General features: G+C 43.8%; 1 protein-coding gene across 1 annotated transcript in view; it reads left to right on the top strand.

The window, feature by feature from the left end:
• Window positions 1-2,321: 2,321 nt before the first annotated feature.
• LOC115184024 (protein ELFN1) overlaps window positions 2,322-17,500 on the top strand; it is a 53,986-nt gene continuing 38,807 nt past the window's right edge. The window contains exon 1 of the mRNA XM_029745021.1: window positions 2,322-2,369. The gene's annotated coding sequence lies outside the window, so the exon portion shown is untranslated. The remainder of the gene's footprint in view (window positions 2,370-17,500) is intronic.

The raw sequence follows: 17,500 nt of genomic DNA, 5'->3' as shown, positions 1-17,500 counted from the left end.
ACCTATAGGCTCTGGTTAAAAATAGTGCACTATGAAGGGATTAGGGTGCTGTTTGGGACCCAGACTAGGTGCTGTTTGGGACCCAGACTAGGTGCTGTTTGGGACCCAGACTAGGTGCTGTTTGGGACCCAGACTAGGTGCTGTTTGGGACCCAGACTAGGTGCTGTTTGGGACCCAGACTAGGTGCTGTTTGGGACCCAGACTAGGTGCTGTTTGGGACCCAGACTAGGTGCTGTTTGGGACCCAGACTAGGTGCTGTTTGGGACCCAGACTAGGTGCTGTTGTTTGATGTGTTTAGCAGTACTTGAAGTGGAAAAATAAAAGTAAGTTGTAGTACTTTGTACAGACAGTATATACATGTACACTGTAATTCAAAAACAGTGTGTATTTATAATGAATACATAAATACATAAATACATGAATAAATCAACTATTTAAACCTCGCCTTGAGTGTACATTTCCCTTCTAAGTGTAAGTGTTAGCTGTAATGAGTACAGACAGTAGATCCTATAACTTAGCCCACACTGCCTTGTAGATGGTGTTTCTCTCTCCTTCTCTCTCTCCATGTCCCCTCCATCTCCTCCCTATTCCCCCCTCTCTCCTTCTCTCTCTCCATGTCCCCTACATCTCCTCCCTCTCTCCTTCTCTCTCTCCATGTCCCCTACATCTCCTCCCTCTCTCCTTCTCTCTCTCCATGTCCCCTACATCTCCTCCCTCTCTCCTTCTCTCTCTCCATGTCCCCTCCATCTCCTCCCTATTCCCCCCTCTCTCCTTCTCTCTCTCCATGTCCCCTACATCTCCTCCCTCTCTCCTTCTCTCTCTCCATGTCCCCTACATCTCCTCCCTCTCTCCTTCTCTCTCTCCATATCCCCTACATCTCCTCCCTCTCTCCTTCTCTCTCTCCATATCCCCTACATCTCCTCCCTCTCTCCTTCTCTCTCTCCATATCCCCTACATCTCCTCCCTATTCCTCCTTCTCTCTCTCCATATCCCCTACATCTCCTCCCTCTCTCCTTCTCTCTCTCCATATCCCCTACATCTCCTCCCTCTCTCCTCTCTCTCTCCATATCCCCTACATTTCCTCCCTATTCCTCCCTCTCTCCTCTCTCTCTCCATATCCCCTACATTTCCTCCCTCTCTCCTCCCTCTCTCCATATCCCCTAAACCTCCTCTCTCTCTCCTCCTCTCTCTCTCCATGTCCCCTACATCTCCTCCCTCTCTCCTCTCTCTCTCCATATCCCCTACATCTCCTCCCTCTCTCCTCCCTCTCTCCATATCCCCTAAACCTCCTCTCTCTCTCCTCCTCTCTCTCTCTCTCCCTATTCCCTCTATAGTGGTGGTGTTATTTTGACCACAGCCCTAGAGGGGTTTAGCACTATGGTGTTAACAGTTATTAGTACCAGGGCTAACTAACACACACACACACACACACACACACACAGACATACACACACACACACAGCTCCAGGCTCAATGAAGATCCAGAGCCTGTAGAGAAGTGAGCATCAGAACATGATGGTGATCTGTTGAAAGGCCTCTGGGTTTCAGAGTCCACAATGCAGTCTGTCTGGAGGTTAAACACACAGCTACAGTGATTTACTGCAGCACATTAGTGGAACGTCACATTAATGAGGATGTTTGTTGACTAATGCATCCTGGGTCATGATGCATGCCATTATGTATGTGTGTCTTGTGTGTCTGTATGTGTGTGTGTGTTCCTGTGTATGTATGTGTGTTCGTGTGTCTGTGTCTGTGTCTGTGTGTGTGTGTGTGTTTGTGATGGTAATTTTGTAACTGCGCTCAAAACAGAGAGAGATGAGATGAGAGAACGAGGGATGCCCACTCAAGAGATCAATACAGAGAGAGAGAGAGGAGATGGGAGAACGAGGGATGCCCACTCAAGAGATCAATACAGAGAGAGAGAGATGAGAGAACGAGGGATGCCCACTCAAGAGATGGATGAAGAGAAAGATGGGAGAACGAGGGATGCCCACTCAGGAGATGGATGAAGAGAGAGATGGGAGAACGAGGGATGCCCACTCAGGAGATCAATACAGAGAGAGAGATGGGAGAACGAGGGATGCCCACTCAAGAGATCAATACAGAGAGAGAGAGATGAGAGAACGAGGGATGCCCACTCAAGAGATCAATACAGAGAGAGAGATGGGAGAACGAGGGATGCCCACTCAGGAGATCAATACAGAGAGAAAGAGATGGGAGAACGAGGGATGCCCACTCAGGAGATGGATGAAGAGAAAGATGGGGATGACAGGATCGGATACTCAATATTCTTCCTCTGTTATTTCTGCAGGTAACTGCACTCCAGAGCCCCAAGACAACAAGAAGACATCCCTGACCTTTAACCTAAAGTAAGGCTCACTGCCCTGTATTACTACTCGTAGTCGGGTCGTTTTGTCCACAAACTGTCCACGGCACAATAGGGACTAAATGCAATCAACTATGACCAGACGGGACTAGCTGACACCCATTCTTTCAACAACTGTCTTTGGATGGATGTGTTGGCTGTAATCTGGGTGGGAGTAACTTGCCCATAGGGCATACAGTACATGACATACACTATATATACAAAAATATGTGGACACCCCTTCAAATGAGTGGATTTGGCTATTTCAGCCACACCTGTTGCTGACAGGTGTATAAAATCAAACACACAGACATGCGATCTCCATAGACAAACATTGGCAGTAGAATGTCCTTACTGAAGAGCTCAGTGACTTTCAACATGGCACCATCATGGAGACTCATTCAACCCTAACACACACGGCCTGGCATCCCCCATCTCTGACTCTAGGAGGCTCAATCAACAGACATTACCCCCTCCATCTCCATCTCCCTTTCTCTTTCAATCTCTCTCTCTCTCTCTCTCTCTCTCTCTCTCTCTCTCTCTCTCTCTCTCTCTCTCTGTCCTCTATCTCTCTCCCCACCTCTCTCTCTGCTGGGAGGCCTACAAATTGAATCTGTGGTCTTGACAGGCAAGAGAACGAGGAGAGGGTGAATAAAAACGGCCTTATTTCGGCATGCACACACACATAAACAGATGCATTAGACGGGGAATGAAGAAAGGCTGTAAATTGGAATCAAACTGTATTTAGTGTGTTAACTGTGACAGACAGCTTGTCAAGGTCATATGAGATTCAGTGATGTCACAGTGATATCATCGATGATCACCGTTGATGACAAGAATGAGAATGACACTGGGAACCATCATCTTCTATTCTCCTTTTATGTTCTAGAATAGTCACAGTATTGTTCTAGAATAGTGACAGTATTGTTCTAGAATAGTAACAGTATTGTTCTAGAATAGTGAGAGTATTGTTCTAGAATAGCGAGAGTATTGTTATAGAATAGTGACAATATTGTTCTAGAATAGTGAGAGTATTGTTCTAGAATAGTGAGAGTATTGTTCTAGAATAGTGAGAGTATTGTTATAGAATAGTGACAATATTGTTCTAGAATAGTGAGAGTATTGTTCTAGAATAGTGAGAGCATTGTTCTAGAATAGTGAGAGTATTGTTCTAGAATAGTGAGAGCGTTGTTCTAGAATAGGGACAGTATTGTTCTAGAATAATGACAGTGTAAGGACTGTCTGAGGAAGTGGACCAAAATGCAGCAGAGTTAGTGTTCATCATTATTTAATAAAGAACGAACACTATACAATTTACAAAACAAGAAAACTGACAGCCAAACAGTCCTGTCAGGTGAAACACACTAAACAGAAACAATTACCCACAACCACAAGGAAAAACACACACTACTGTATAGGACTCCCAATCAAAGGCAACTCAACACACCTGCCTTCAATTGGGAGTCCAACAACCAACTCACACGTAACACAAACCCTTCTGCCACGTCCTGACCAAAACTAATACAATTGCTCCCTCTGCTGGTCAGGACGTGACAGACAGGTTGTTCTAGAATAGTGAGAGTATTGTTCTAGAATAGTGACAGGTTGTTCTAGAATAGTGACAGTATTGTTCTAGAATAGTAACAGTATTGTTCTAGAATAGCGAGAGTATTGTTCTAGAATAGTGACAATATTGTTCTAGAATAGTGAGACAGTATTGTTCAAGAATAGTGAGAGTATTGTTCTAGAATAGTGAGAGTGTTGTTCTAGAATAGTGACAGTATTGGTCTAGAATTGTGATATTAGTGTTCTAGAATTGTGAGAGTATTGTTCTAGAATAATGAAAGTATTGTTCTAGAATAGTGAGAGTATTGTTCTAGAATAGTGACAGGTTGTTCTAGAATAGTGACAGTATTGTTCAAGAATAGTAACAGTATTGTTCTAGAATAGTGAGAGTATTGTTCTAGAATAGCGAGAGTATTGTTCTAGAATAGTGACAATATTGTTCTAGAATAGTGAGACAGTATTGTTCTAGAATAGTGAGAGTATTGTTCTAGAATAGTGAGAGTATTGTTCTAGAATAGTGATAGTATTGTTCTAGAATAGTGACAGTATTGTTCTAGAATAGTGATAGTATTGTTCTAGAATAGTGACAGTATTGTTCTAGAATAGAGAGAGTATTGTTCTAGAATAATGAAAGTATTGTTCTAGAATAGCGCGATTAGTGTTCTAGAATAGTGACAGTATTGTTCTAGAATAGTGAGAGTGTTGTTCTAGAACAGGGGCAGTATTGTTCTAGAATAGTGACATGTTGTTCTAGAATAGTGACATGTTGTTCTAGAATAGTGAGAGTATTGTTCTAGAATAGTGACAGGTTGTTCTAGAATAGTGACAGTAATGTTCTAGAATAGTAACAGTATTGTTCTAGAATAGCGAGAGTATTGTTCTAGAATAGTGACAATATTGTTCTAGAATAGTGAGACAGTATTGTTCAAGAATAGTGAGAGTATTGTTCTAGAATAGTGAGAGTGTTGTTCTAGAATAGTGACAGTATTGGTCTAGAATTGTGATATTAGTGTTCTAGAATTGTGAGAGTATTGTTCTAGAATAATGAAAGTATTGTTCTAGAATAGTGAGAGTATTGTTCTAGAATAGTGACAGGTTGTTCTAGAATAGTGACAGTATTGTTCAAGAATAGTAACAGTATTGTTCTAGAATAGTGAGAGTATTGTTCTAGAATAGCGAGAGTATTGTTCTAGAATAGTGACAATATTGTTCTAGAATAGTGAGACAGTATTGTTCTAGAATAGTGAGAGTATTGTTCTAGAATAGTGAGAGTATTGTTCTAGAATAGTGACAGTATTGTTCTAGAATAGTGATAGTATTGTTCTAGAATAGTGACAGTATTGTTCTAGAATAGTGAGAGTATTGTTCTAGAATAATGAAAGTATTGTTCTAGAATAGCGCGATTAGTGTTCTAGAATAGTGACAGTATTGTTCTAGAATAGTGAGAGTGTTGTTCTAGAACAGGGGCAGTATTGTTCTAGAATAGTGACATGTTGTTCTAGAATAGTGACATGTTGTTCTAGAATAGTGAGAGTATTGTTCTACAATAGTGACAGGTTGTTCTAGAATAGTGACAGTATTGTTCTAGAATAGTAACAGTATTGTTCTAGAATAGTGAGAGTATTGTTCTAGAATAGTGACAGTATTGGTCTATAATTGTGAGATTAGTGTTCTAGAATTGTGAGAGTATTGTTCTAGAATAGTGATAGTATTGTTCTAGAATAGTGACAGTATTGTTCTAGAATAGTGACTGTATTGTTCTACAGTAGTGAGAGTGTTGTACTAGAATAGTGACAGTATTGTTCTAGAATAGTGACAGTATTGTTCTACAATAGTGAGAGTATTGTTCTACAATAGTGATAGTATTGTTCTAGAATAGTGACAGTATTGTTCTAGAATAGTGACAGTGTTGTTCTAGAATAGTGACAGTGTTGTTCTACAATAGTGAGAGTGTTGTTCTAGAATAGTGACAGCACTGCTCTAGAATACATTCTAATATTCCTCTGCTCACTATAATGGGAAGGAGGAATGGAGTTTGGGAGTACAGCTCATCTATTCTCTGAGGTCATCAGAATCTCTTTCTGCTCTGATAATTACTTTTGGACACATTTGAAATACTGACTCAACCAGGGGAGTTTGCAGGATTTGAAGACATTTGGGGCTTAGCCCAAAGCCAGTAGGGGGGTCCGGGGTCATTCTCCCTCGGCAAAAAAAAAGAAGCAATTTAAACCAGCCTAATAAATTAATTTGGGCACTTTAAGATGAACATTGAGAAATGATATATTTTTCAGGTAATTTGCACATTCCCACCTGCCACAGCAGACAGTCAGTACTCAATTACAGTTGCTACTGTGGCTCTCTACTCTGGAACACATACATCTACAGTCTATTGGCAAAAACAACTCAACAACTTCAAACATTGACTCTGACCTGTCCAAACACCCTCTTTCTCTTTCACTATCCCTCCCTCCCTCCCTCCCTCCCACACACACACACACACACACACACACACAGTGCAGTAATTAGAATCCATACAGCAGCTGTAGGTGATACAGGCTACTGTGTGCTCAACCCACCTCGGTTCTCTCTCCATCACTTTCTCCTCTGTCTCTTTCTCTGTCTTGTCTGTTGCTGTCTGTGTGTTGTCTGTTGCTGTCTGTGTGTTGTCTGTCTCTTTCTCTGTCTTGTCTGTTGCTGTCTGTGTTTTGTCTGTTGCTGTCTGTGTTTTGTCGGTTGCTGTCTGTGTCTTGTCTGTTGCTGTATGTGTGTTGTCTGTTGCTGTATGTGTGTTGTCTGTTGCTGTCTGTGTGTTGTCTGTTGCTGTCTGTGTGTTGTCTGTTGCTGTCTGTGTTTTGTCTGTTGCTGTCTGTGTTTTGTCTGTTGCTGTCTGTGTTTTGTCTGTTGCTGTCTGTGTCGTGTCTGTTGCTGTCTCAGTGTCTGGTCTGGTGTCCCTCTCCACCCCCTATTCTCCTGTTGCTGTCTCAGTGTCTTGTCTGTTGCTGTCTCAGTGTCTTGTCTGTTGCTGTCTCAGTGTCTTGTCTGTTGCTGTCTCAGTGTCTTGTCTGTTGCTGTCTCAGTGTCTTGTCTAGTGGTTGTCACTAGTTACCACAGTCACAAAGTCAAACTGTAAAAAAAATTATCAAAACAAAAATGTGCTTTTTGGTCTTAATTTAAGGTTAGGGTTAAGGTTAGGGTTAAGGTTAGGGTTAAGGTTAGGGTTAGGTTTAAAATACGATTTTAAGAAGATAAATTGTAGTAGTAGGTGGGGCTTATGACTTTGTGGCTGTGGTAACTAGTGATGACCGAATCCAGGGGCTTCTTGTAGTGCCTGCCACTGCCTGTATATTATATATTATATTGTTTCTTTTTTTGTCATTAAAATGTTGCTATAAACTGGGTGGTTCCAGCCCTGAATTTTGATTGGCTGACAGCCGTGGTATATCAGACCATATACCACAGGTATGACAAAACATGTATTTCTACTGCTCTAATTACATTGGTAACCAGTTTATAATAGCAATAAGGCACCTCAGGGTTTTGTGTAGGGTTTTATTGTAATAATAATATAATATTACCATCAAAAGGTTTGGGACTGAACCCGGAGGCCCAGGCCTAATGACGCCACTGGACGCAACTCTCCCTGTTGGCTTTGTGTGTGTGTGTGTGTGTGTGTGAAACTGTTTTCCTGCTACATAATACCATTACACGTTCTCTCACTGTAAGAAAGGAATCTCAATACAAAGAACTGATGCCATTCTATCTCCCTCTCTCTCTCTCTCTCCCTCTCTCCCTCTCCCTCTCTCTTTCCCTCTCTCTCTCTCTCTCCTCTCCCTCTCTCTCGCTCCCTCCCTCTCTCCCCCTCTCTCTCTCTCGCTCCTCCCTCTCTCCTCTCTCTCTCCCTCTCCCTCTCTCTCCCTCCCCCCCTCCCTCTCACCCTCTCTCTCTCTCTCTCTCTCTCCCTCCCTCTCTCGCTCCCTCCCTCTCTCTCTCCCTCTCTCTCTCTCGCTCCCTCTCTCTCACCCTCCCTCTCCCTCTCTCCCTCTTTCTCTCTCTCCCTCTCTCCATCTCTCCATCCATCTCTCTCTCTCTCCATCTCTCCATCTCTCTCTTCCTCTCTCCATCCCTCTCTTCCTCTCTCCATCCCCCTCTTCCTCTCTCATCCCCCTCTTCCTCTCTCCATCTCTTTCTTCCTCTCTCCACCTCTGTCTCTCTCTATCCACCCTCTCTTCCTCTCTCCACCTCTGTCTCTCTCTATCCACCCTCTCTTCCTCTCTCCACCTCTGTCTCTCTCTATCCACCCTCTCTTCCTCTCTCCACCTCTGTCTCTCTCTATCCACCCTCTCTTCCTCTCTCCCTCCCCCTCTCTCTGTCTCTCTCCCTCTTTCCATATCCCTTATCCTTCCTCCTCCCTTTTCTCTCCCATCACTGGGACTCCACTACTCAAACCAACTCTGCCTTTTCAGGCCTCTCCCCCTCCCTCCTTCCCTCTGTCAACCTCTCCCCCTCCCTCCTTCCCTCTGTCAACCTCTCCCCCTCCCTCCTTCCCTCTGTCAACCTCTCCCCCTCCCTCCATCCCTCTGACAACCTCTCCCCCTCCCTCCATCCCTCTGTCAACCTCTCCCCTCCCTCCATCCCTCCTTCCCTCTCCCCCTCCCTCCATCTCTTTCATCCCTGTCTCTCTTCCTCCAATTCACTTCAATAGCCTTGTCTGTCCCATGAGGATCTTCTTCGTTTGAGCTAAATTGTTTATGGACCTTTTGGTCCCTTCGGACTCACCCCCTTTCCCCTTCTCCCTCTCCAATCCCCCCCCCCTCCCTCTCTCTCTCTCTCCCTCTCCAATCAATTTCTCCGTCTGTCTCTCTCTCTCTCTCCCTCCCACACACACACACACACACACACACACACACACACACACACACACACACACACACACACACACACACACACACACAATAAAAAAGCAAGTCTCTCTCTGATTCATCCTCTCTCTCTGATTCATCCTCTATGATTCATCCTCTATGATTCATCCTCTCTCTCTGATTCATCCTCTCTCTGATTCATCCTCTATGATTCATCCTCTCTCTGATTCATCCTCTCTCTCTGATTCATCCTCTATGATTCATCCTCTCTCTCTGATTCATCCTCTCTCTGATTCATCCTCTATGATTCATCTTCTCTCTCTGATTCATCCTCTCTCTCTGATTCATCCTCTATGATTCATCTTCTCTCTCTGATTCATCCTCTCTCTCTGATTCATCCTCTATGATTCATCTTCTCTCTCTGATTCATCCTCTCTCTGATTCATCCTCTCTCTGATTCATCCTCTCTCTCTGATTCATCCTCTCTCTCTGATTCATCCTCTCTCTCTGATTCATCCTCTCTCTCTGATTCATCCTCTCTCTCTGATTCATCCTCTCTCTCTGATTCATCCTCTCTCTGATTCATCCTCTCTCTGATTCATCCTCTCTCTGATTCATCCTCTCTCTCTGATTCATCCTCTCTCTCTGATTCATCCTCTCTCTCTGATTCATCCTCTCTCTCTGATTCATCCTCTCTCTGATTCATCCTCTCTCTGATTCATCCTCTCTCTCTGATTCATCCTCTCTCTCTGATTCATCCTCTCTCTGATTCATCCTCTCTCTCTGATTCATCCTCTCTCTCTGATTCATCCTCTCTCTCTGATTCATCCTCTCTCTCTGATTCATCCTCTCTCTCTGATTCATCCTCTCTCTCTGATTCATCCTCTCTCTCTGATTCATCCTCTCTCTCTGATTCATCCTCTCTCTGATTCATCCTCTCTCTCTGATTCATCCTCTCTCTCTGATTCATCCTCTCTCTCTCTGATTCATCCTCTCTCTCTGATTCATCCTCTCTCTCTCTGATTCATCCTCTCTCTCTCTGATTCATCCTCTGTCTCTCTGATTCATCCTCTGTCTCTCTGATTCATCCTCTCTCTGATTCATCCTCTCTCTGATTCATCCTCTCTCTCTCTGATTCATCCTCTCTCTCTCTGATTCATCCTCTCTCTCTCTGATTCATCCTCTCTCTCTGATTCATCCTCTCTCTCTGATTCATCCTCTCTCTCTGATTCATCCTCTCTCTCTGATTCATCCTCTCTCTCTGATTCATCCTCTCTCTCTCTGATTCATCCTCTCTCTCTCTGATTCATCCTCTCTCTCTCTGATTCATCCTCTCTCTCTCTGATTCATCCTCTCTCTCTCTGATTCATCCTCTCTCTCTCTGATTCATCCTCTCTCTCTGATTCATCCTCTCTCTCTCTGATTCATCCTCTGAGCTCCTCTCTCTCTCTGATTCATCCTCTCTCTCTCTGATTCATCCTCTCTCTCTCTGATTCATCCTCTCTCTCTGATTCATCCTCTCTCTCTCTGATTCATCCTCTCTCTCTCTGATTCATCCTCTCTCTCTCTGATTCATCCTCTCTTTGATTCATCCTCTCTCTCTGATTCATCCTCTCTCTCTCTGATTCATCCTCTCTCTCTCTGATTCATCCTCTCTCTCTCTGATTCATCCTCTCTCTCTCTGATTCATCCTCTCTCTCTCTGATTCATCCTCTCTCTCTCTGATTCATCCTCTCTCTCTGATTCATCCTCTCTCTGATTCATCCTCTCTCTGATTCATCCTCTCTCTCTGATTCATCCTCTCTCTCTGATTCATCCTGTCCTTTTCTCTCATCTCCTTCTCACTTCTTACTTCTCCTCTGTCACTTCCTTTCACCTTGTGTCCTGTCACCTTGTCTCCTGTCACCTTGTCTCCTGTCACCTTGTCTCCTGTCACCTTGTCTCCTGGCCCTTTCCGACTCCAATGAGTAACGTGTGTTTTTGTTTTCTATTGCAAAACGTTTTGCTGTGATGTCACTAATATGATCGTGGTCTTCTCTTCACTACTGCTAATTTAACCTTCTCACTAAACATGCATATTACCTTGTTGGCAGGCAAAAATGCAGAAAAACACACACACACACACACACACACACACTGTTTCACCTGTCTGCTACGATTAACCTTTCCATCAATCAAGACCCTGTCTCCATTAACCACACACACACATACACACACGCACGCGCACGAGCAGACACACACGCAACACACACACAACACTACCTCCTCTCTCTCTCTCTCTCTCTCTCTCTCTCTCTCTCTCTCTCTCTCTCTCTCTCTCTCTCTCTCTCTCTCTCTCTCTCTCTCTCTCTCTCTCTCTCTCTCTCCATTAAATGGATTCAGATTAAATTATACAGAGTTACAGCCTCTCTCACAGGTCCTCTGGGGATTCCCTCGGAGTGTGTGTGTGTGTGTGTGTGTGTGTGTGTGTGTGTGTGTATTGAACCACTTGCCATTGTCCTGTGGCGTCATTGAGGACAGTAGGAGAGAGAGAGGAGGGAGGGAGAGATAGACACAGAGAGAGAGAAGGAGAGATGGAGAAAGGGAAAGAGAGAGATGGAGAGGGAGAGAAGGAGAGATGGAGAGAGAGAGAGGGAGAGAGAGAGATGTAGAGCGAGAGATGGAGAGAAAGAAGGAGATATATATATATATAGAGAGAGAGAGATGGAGAGATGGAGAAAGAGAGAGATAGATGGAGGGAGAGAGAGATAGATGGAGAGAGAGCGAGAAGGAGAGATGGAGAGAGAGAGATGGAGAGATAGAGGACAGATATTTGATTTTATCTTTTAGTCCTCATTTGAGTCCTTAAACATTAAAATACAATTTATAAAACAATCCCATGTCCACATACAGCACACAGTTCCAAACAGCAGACATAATACACTGCCAAATTGACCAGATAAATACTCTCTGGACAGATAGATTGGTTCCTTCATCTACCATAGTCCTTCATGTGTTATATTTAAGTGGTACTAAAATATTGTATGAATGTATATATTCAAAAGGTTTCTGGTTTGCTCAGATAAATTATTCCATTTCTTTGTTGCTCTGAATTGAACTTTTGCCTATTTCTCTTTCCGGCTGACAACAAGGCCATTTATCTCAAGGTCATCAGACTGTTAAACAGCCATCACTAGCACAGAGAGGCTGCTGCCCTACATACAGACTTGAAATCATTGGTCTTTCCACGGAAATGACAAAACAGCTATATTTACTGCTCTAATTACGTTGGTAACCAGTTTATAATAGCAATAAGGCACCTCGGGAGTTTGTGATATATGGCCAATATACCACGGCGAAGGGCTGTATCTAGGCACTCCGTGTTGTGTCGTGCCTAAGAGCAGCCCTTAGCTGTCGTATATTGGCCATATACCACAACCCTCGGTGTTATTGCTTAATTCTATACTATTTATTGCATATTAGCCTATGCCGCTCTGTCATTGCTGATCCATATATTTATATGTATATATTCTTATTCCATTCCTTTACTTAGATGTGTGTATTAGGTCATTGTTGGGGATTGTTAGATTACTTGTTAGATATTACTGCACTGTCGGATCTAGAAGCACAAGCATTTCGCTACACTCACAATAACATCTGCTAACCATGTGTATGTGATCAATAAAATTTGATTTGATTTGATTTGTCAACATTCTGTTGGAATCCTGCAACAACATTCTTAGAGTACAGAGAAAATATTACCACCTCTCACTACAGAGATGAACACAGAGAGAATATTACCACCTATCACTACAGAGATGAACACAGAGAGAATATTACCACCTATCACTACAGAGATGAACACAGAGAGAATATTACCTCCTCTCACTACCGAGACGAACACAGAAAATATTACCACCTCTCGCTACAGAGATGAACACAGAGAAAATATTACCACCTCTCACTACAGAGATGAACACAGAGAAAATATTACCACCTCTCACTACAGAGATGAACACAGAGAAAATATTACCACCTCTCACTACAGAGATGAACACAGAGAGAATATTACCACCTCTCACTACCGAGACGAACACAGAAAATATTACCACCTCTCACTACAGAGATGAACACAGAGAAAATATTACCACCTATCACTACAGAGATGAACACAGAGAAAATATTACCACCTATCACTACAGAGATGAACACAGAGAGAATATTACCACCTCTCACTACCGAGACGAACACAGAAAATATTACCACCTCTCACTACAGAGATGAACACAGAAAATATTACCACCTCTCACTACAGAGATGAACACAGAGAAAATATTACCACCTCTCACTACCGAGACGAACACAGAAAATATTACCACCTCTCACTACAGAGATGAACACAGAGAGAATATTACCACCTCTCACTACAGAGATGAACACAGAAAATATTACCACCTCTCACTACAGAGATGAACACAGAGAGAATATTACCACCTCTCACTACAGAGACGAACACAGAGAGAATATTACCTCCTCTCACTACAGAGACGAACACAGAGAGAATATTACCACCTCTCACTACAGAGATGAACACAGAGAGAATATTTCCACCTCTCACTACAGAGACGAACACAGAGAAAAGTTCCCTCATCCAGCTGGTAGAGAGGCTAAGTTCACAAACCACTACCAACCCAACAAAGCCTCAGGACAGCACTCAGACAGTCTGGCCCAACCAAATTATAATCAAACAACAATAAAATGATATTACCTATTGGGAAAACATGACCAAAATCTCAAAGTAAACTGAAAGACTATCTGACCACCGTGACTGGTAGAAAACAGACTCAGTGAGTCTATTGAGAGAGGCCGCCGTAGGCAGACTTGGCTCTCAACAGAAGCCCACAAAATGAGCTGGCAGCTGAGCTACACTTCCTCACCTCCTGTCTAATATATGACCGTATTAGAGACTAATATTATTTCCCACAGATTACAAGGACCACAAAATAATCACAAAACGAATCAAATATTGATAAGCTCCCTTATCTGTTAGGTGAAATACCGCAGTGTGCGATCATGGCAGCAGAATGTGACCTGCTGCAGTAAGAAAAGGGTGGAGACCAAACACCACAGTAAATTAAACCTCATTTCATTTCCCTCGTCATTTATGCTTATTCTTTTCATAGCACACGCTCTCGCACACACGCCGGCTTGCTGAGCAGACCCTAGTGGAGCCGGCTTGCTGAGCGGACCCTAGTGGAGCCGGCTTGCTGAGCAGACCCTAGTGGAGCCGGCTTGCTGAGCAGACCCTAGTGGAGCCGGCTTGCTGAGCAGACCCTAGTGAAGCCGGCTTGCTGAGCAGACCCTAGTGAAGCCGGCTTGCTGAGCGGACCCTAGTGGAGCCGGCTTGCTGAGCAGACCCTAGTGGAGCCGGCTTGCTGAGCGGACCCTAGTGGAGCCGGCTTGCTGAGCAGACCCTAGTGGAGCCGGCTTGCTGAGCGGACCCTAGTGAAGCCGGCTTGCTGAGCAGACCCTAGTGGAGCCTGCTTGCTGAGCAGACCCTAGTGGAGCCGGCTTGCTGAGCGGACCCTAGTGGAGCCGGCTTGCTGAGCGGACCCTAGTGAAGCCGGCTTGCTGAGCGGACCCTAGTGAAGCCGGCTTGCTGAGCGGACCCTAGTGGAGCCGGCTTGCTGAGCGGACCCTAGTGAAGCCGGCTTGCTGAGCGGACCCTAGTGAAGCCGGCTTGCTGAGCGGGCCCTAGTGGAGCCGGCTTGCTGAACGGGCCCTAGTGGAGCCGGCTTGCTGAACGGGCCCGAGTGGAGCTGGCTTGCTGAACGGGCCCTAGTGAAGCCGGCTTGCTGAACGGGCCCTAGTGGAGCTGGCTTGCTGAACGGGCCCTAGTGGAGCCGGCTTGCTGAACGGGCCCGAGTGGAGCTGGCTTGCTGAACGGGCCCTAGTGGAGCTGGCTTGCTGAACGGGCCCTAGTGGAGCTGGCTTGCTGAACGACAATGTTAACAAATGTTTCCCATGCCAATAAATGAATTGTGAAAGGGAAGGAGGAAGTAAGAGAGAAAGAGAGTGATAGAGTTACGAGAACCTTCAGCCCTTCAGGAAGGAGTTGTCACACGGTAATCTCCGGGTTCGAGGGCCTTATTGATTTTATAAAACAGTTGCCAACATATTTATAAAAATCCTTATTTTTATTAAAAACAATTTTCATGAGTAAATTCGTTTTTTTACATTCTGAAGTTGCTATGCAAAGCGGGTTGGTCGCAAGGTCTTTTCTCATGTTTTGACCCATGTTTTGACCCATGTTTTGACCCATGTTTTGACCCATGTTTTGACCCATGTTTTGACCCATGTTTTGACCCAGTCATTAATTCCAATAATTCTATTAATTTGATGTTGCTATGCTAAACAAATCACTGGTGTGTAGCTATCAGAGATTCATTGATGATGAGAGACAAAAACTTAAATAAATAAATATCCAATAGGCCTATATAGGCCGCTCTGCGCTAGTTTTAATGAATGAATGGAATTCTGAGTGTTTCAAATCAAGTCAAACTTTATCAGTCAAATGCGCCAAATACAAGTGTGACCTTACAGTGAAATGCTGACTTACAAGCCCTTAACCAAAAGTGCAGTTTTAAGAAAAATGAGTGTTAAAGTATTTACTAAAATAACCTGAAGTAAAAAATACATTTTAAAAAAGCAAAAATTTAAAAATAACTAATATTTAAAAAGCAACAATAAAATAACAGTAGCAAGGCTATATACAGGAGGTACCGGTCCAGAGTCAATGTGCAGGGGCCCCGGTTAGTCAAGGTAATTGAGGTAATATGTACACGTAGGTACAGGTAAAGTTACTATGCATAGATAAAAACAGAGAGTAGCAGCAGCGTAAAAGAGGGGTCTGGGTAGCCATTTGATTAGCTGTTCAGGAATCTTATGGCTTAGGGGTAGAAGCTGTTTAGAAGCCTTTTGGACCTAGACTTGGCGCTCCGGTAGAGATAAGTCTATGACTAAGGTGGCTGGAGTCTTTGGCAATTTTTAGGGCCTTCCTCTGACACTGCCTGTATAGACATTCTGGATGGCAGGAAGCTTGGCCCCAGTGATGTACTGGGCCGTACGCACTGCCCTCTGTAGTGCCTTGTGGTCGGAAGCCGAGCAGTTGCCATACCAGGCGGTGATGCAACCCGTCAGGATGCTCTCGATGGTGCAGCTGTAGAACCTTTTGAGGATCTGGGGACCCATGCCAAATCTTTTCAGGCTCCTGAGAGGGAATAGGCGTTGTTGTGCCCTCTTCACGACTGTCTTGGTGTGCTTGGACCATGATAGTTCATTGGTGATGTGGACACCAAGGAACTTGAAGCTCTCAACCTGCTCCACTACAGCCCCGTCGATGAGAATGGGGGCGTGCTCGGTCCTCTTTTTCCTGTAGTCCACAATCATCTCCTTTGTCTTGATCAAAGGTTTATACCCCTAAATGTTGTAGAGACAGACAGGTAGGTTTATACCCCCAACTGTAGAGACAGACAGGTAGGTTTATACCCCCAACTGTTGTTGAGACAGACAGGTAGATTTATACCCCCAACTGTTGTTGAGACAGACAGGTAGGTTTATACCCCCAACTGTTGTTGAGACAGACAGGTAGGTTTATACCCCCAACTGTAGAGACAGACAGGTAGATTTATACCCCCAACTGTTGTTGAGACAGACAGGTAGGTTTATACCCCCAACTGTTGTAGAGACAGACAGGTAGGTTTATACCCCCAACTGTAGAGACAGACAGGTAGATTTATACCCCCAACTGTAGAGACAGACAGGTAGATTTATACCCCCAACTGTAGAGACAGACAGGTAGGTTTATACCCCCAACTGTAGAGACAGACAGGTAGATTTATACCCCCAACTGTTGTAGAGACAGACAGGTAGGTTTATAATGTGTAGATGCCATAACTAAATGGTACCATATTTCCTCCACAGTGCAGTGCACTATAGAGAATAGGGAGAGATTTGGGACATAGGTAAAGTGTGTTGAGGAGAGGACTACATTCTAGACAGGTCTTGTTACAGTTTACAATTGGCTCTTTCATCCCCCTCCTCTCCCCTGAAACTATTCCCCAGGTCGTTGCTGTAAATGAGAATGTGTTCTCAGTCAACTTACCTGGTAAAATAACGGTAAAATAAATAAGAAAATAAAAACAGTCTACCTATCACACTTTTTTACCCATTACTACTGCTGCAGAGCAATCTACTGTGTGTGTGTGTGTGTGTGTGTGTGTGTGTGTGTGTGTGTGTGTGTGTGTGTGTGTGTGTGTGTGTGTGTGTGTGTGTGTGTGTGTGTGTGTGTGTGTGTGTGTGTGTGTGTGTGTGTGTGTGTGTGTGTGACCAACCAGATCTCACAGAATCAAACATTCATCCATGTTTTTAAAACATAAAATGTTAAAGTTGTTCCAAAAGTGTTTAAGGTTAAGGATTTAACTCTGAATGGTTAAGGTTAGACATTAACTCTGAATGGTTAAGGTTAGACATTAACTCTGAATGGTTAAGGTTAGAGTTAAGGTTAGACATTAACTCTGAATGGTTAAGGTTAGGGTTAAGGTTAGACATTAACTCTGAATGGTTAAGGTTAGGGTTAAGGTTAGACATTAACTCTGAATGGTTAAGGTTAGACATTAACTCTGAATGGTTAAGGTTAGGGTTAAGGTTAGACATTAACTCTGAATGGTTA

This window comes from Salmo trutta, unplaced genomic scaffold (assembly GCF_901001165.1).
Source record: "Salmo trutta unplaced genomic scaffold, fSalTru1.1, whole genome shotgun sequence".
NCBI classification, from domain to species: Eukaryota; Metazoa; Chordata; class Actinopteri; order Salmoniformes; family Salmonidae; genus Salmo; species Salmo trutta.
This window is presented reverse-complemented; position numbering and strand designations above follow the sequence as displayed.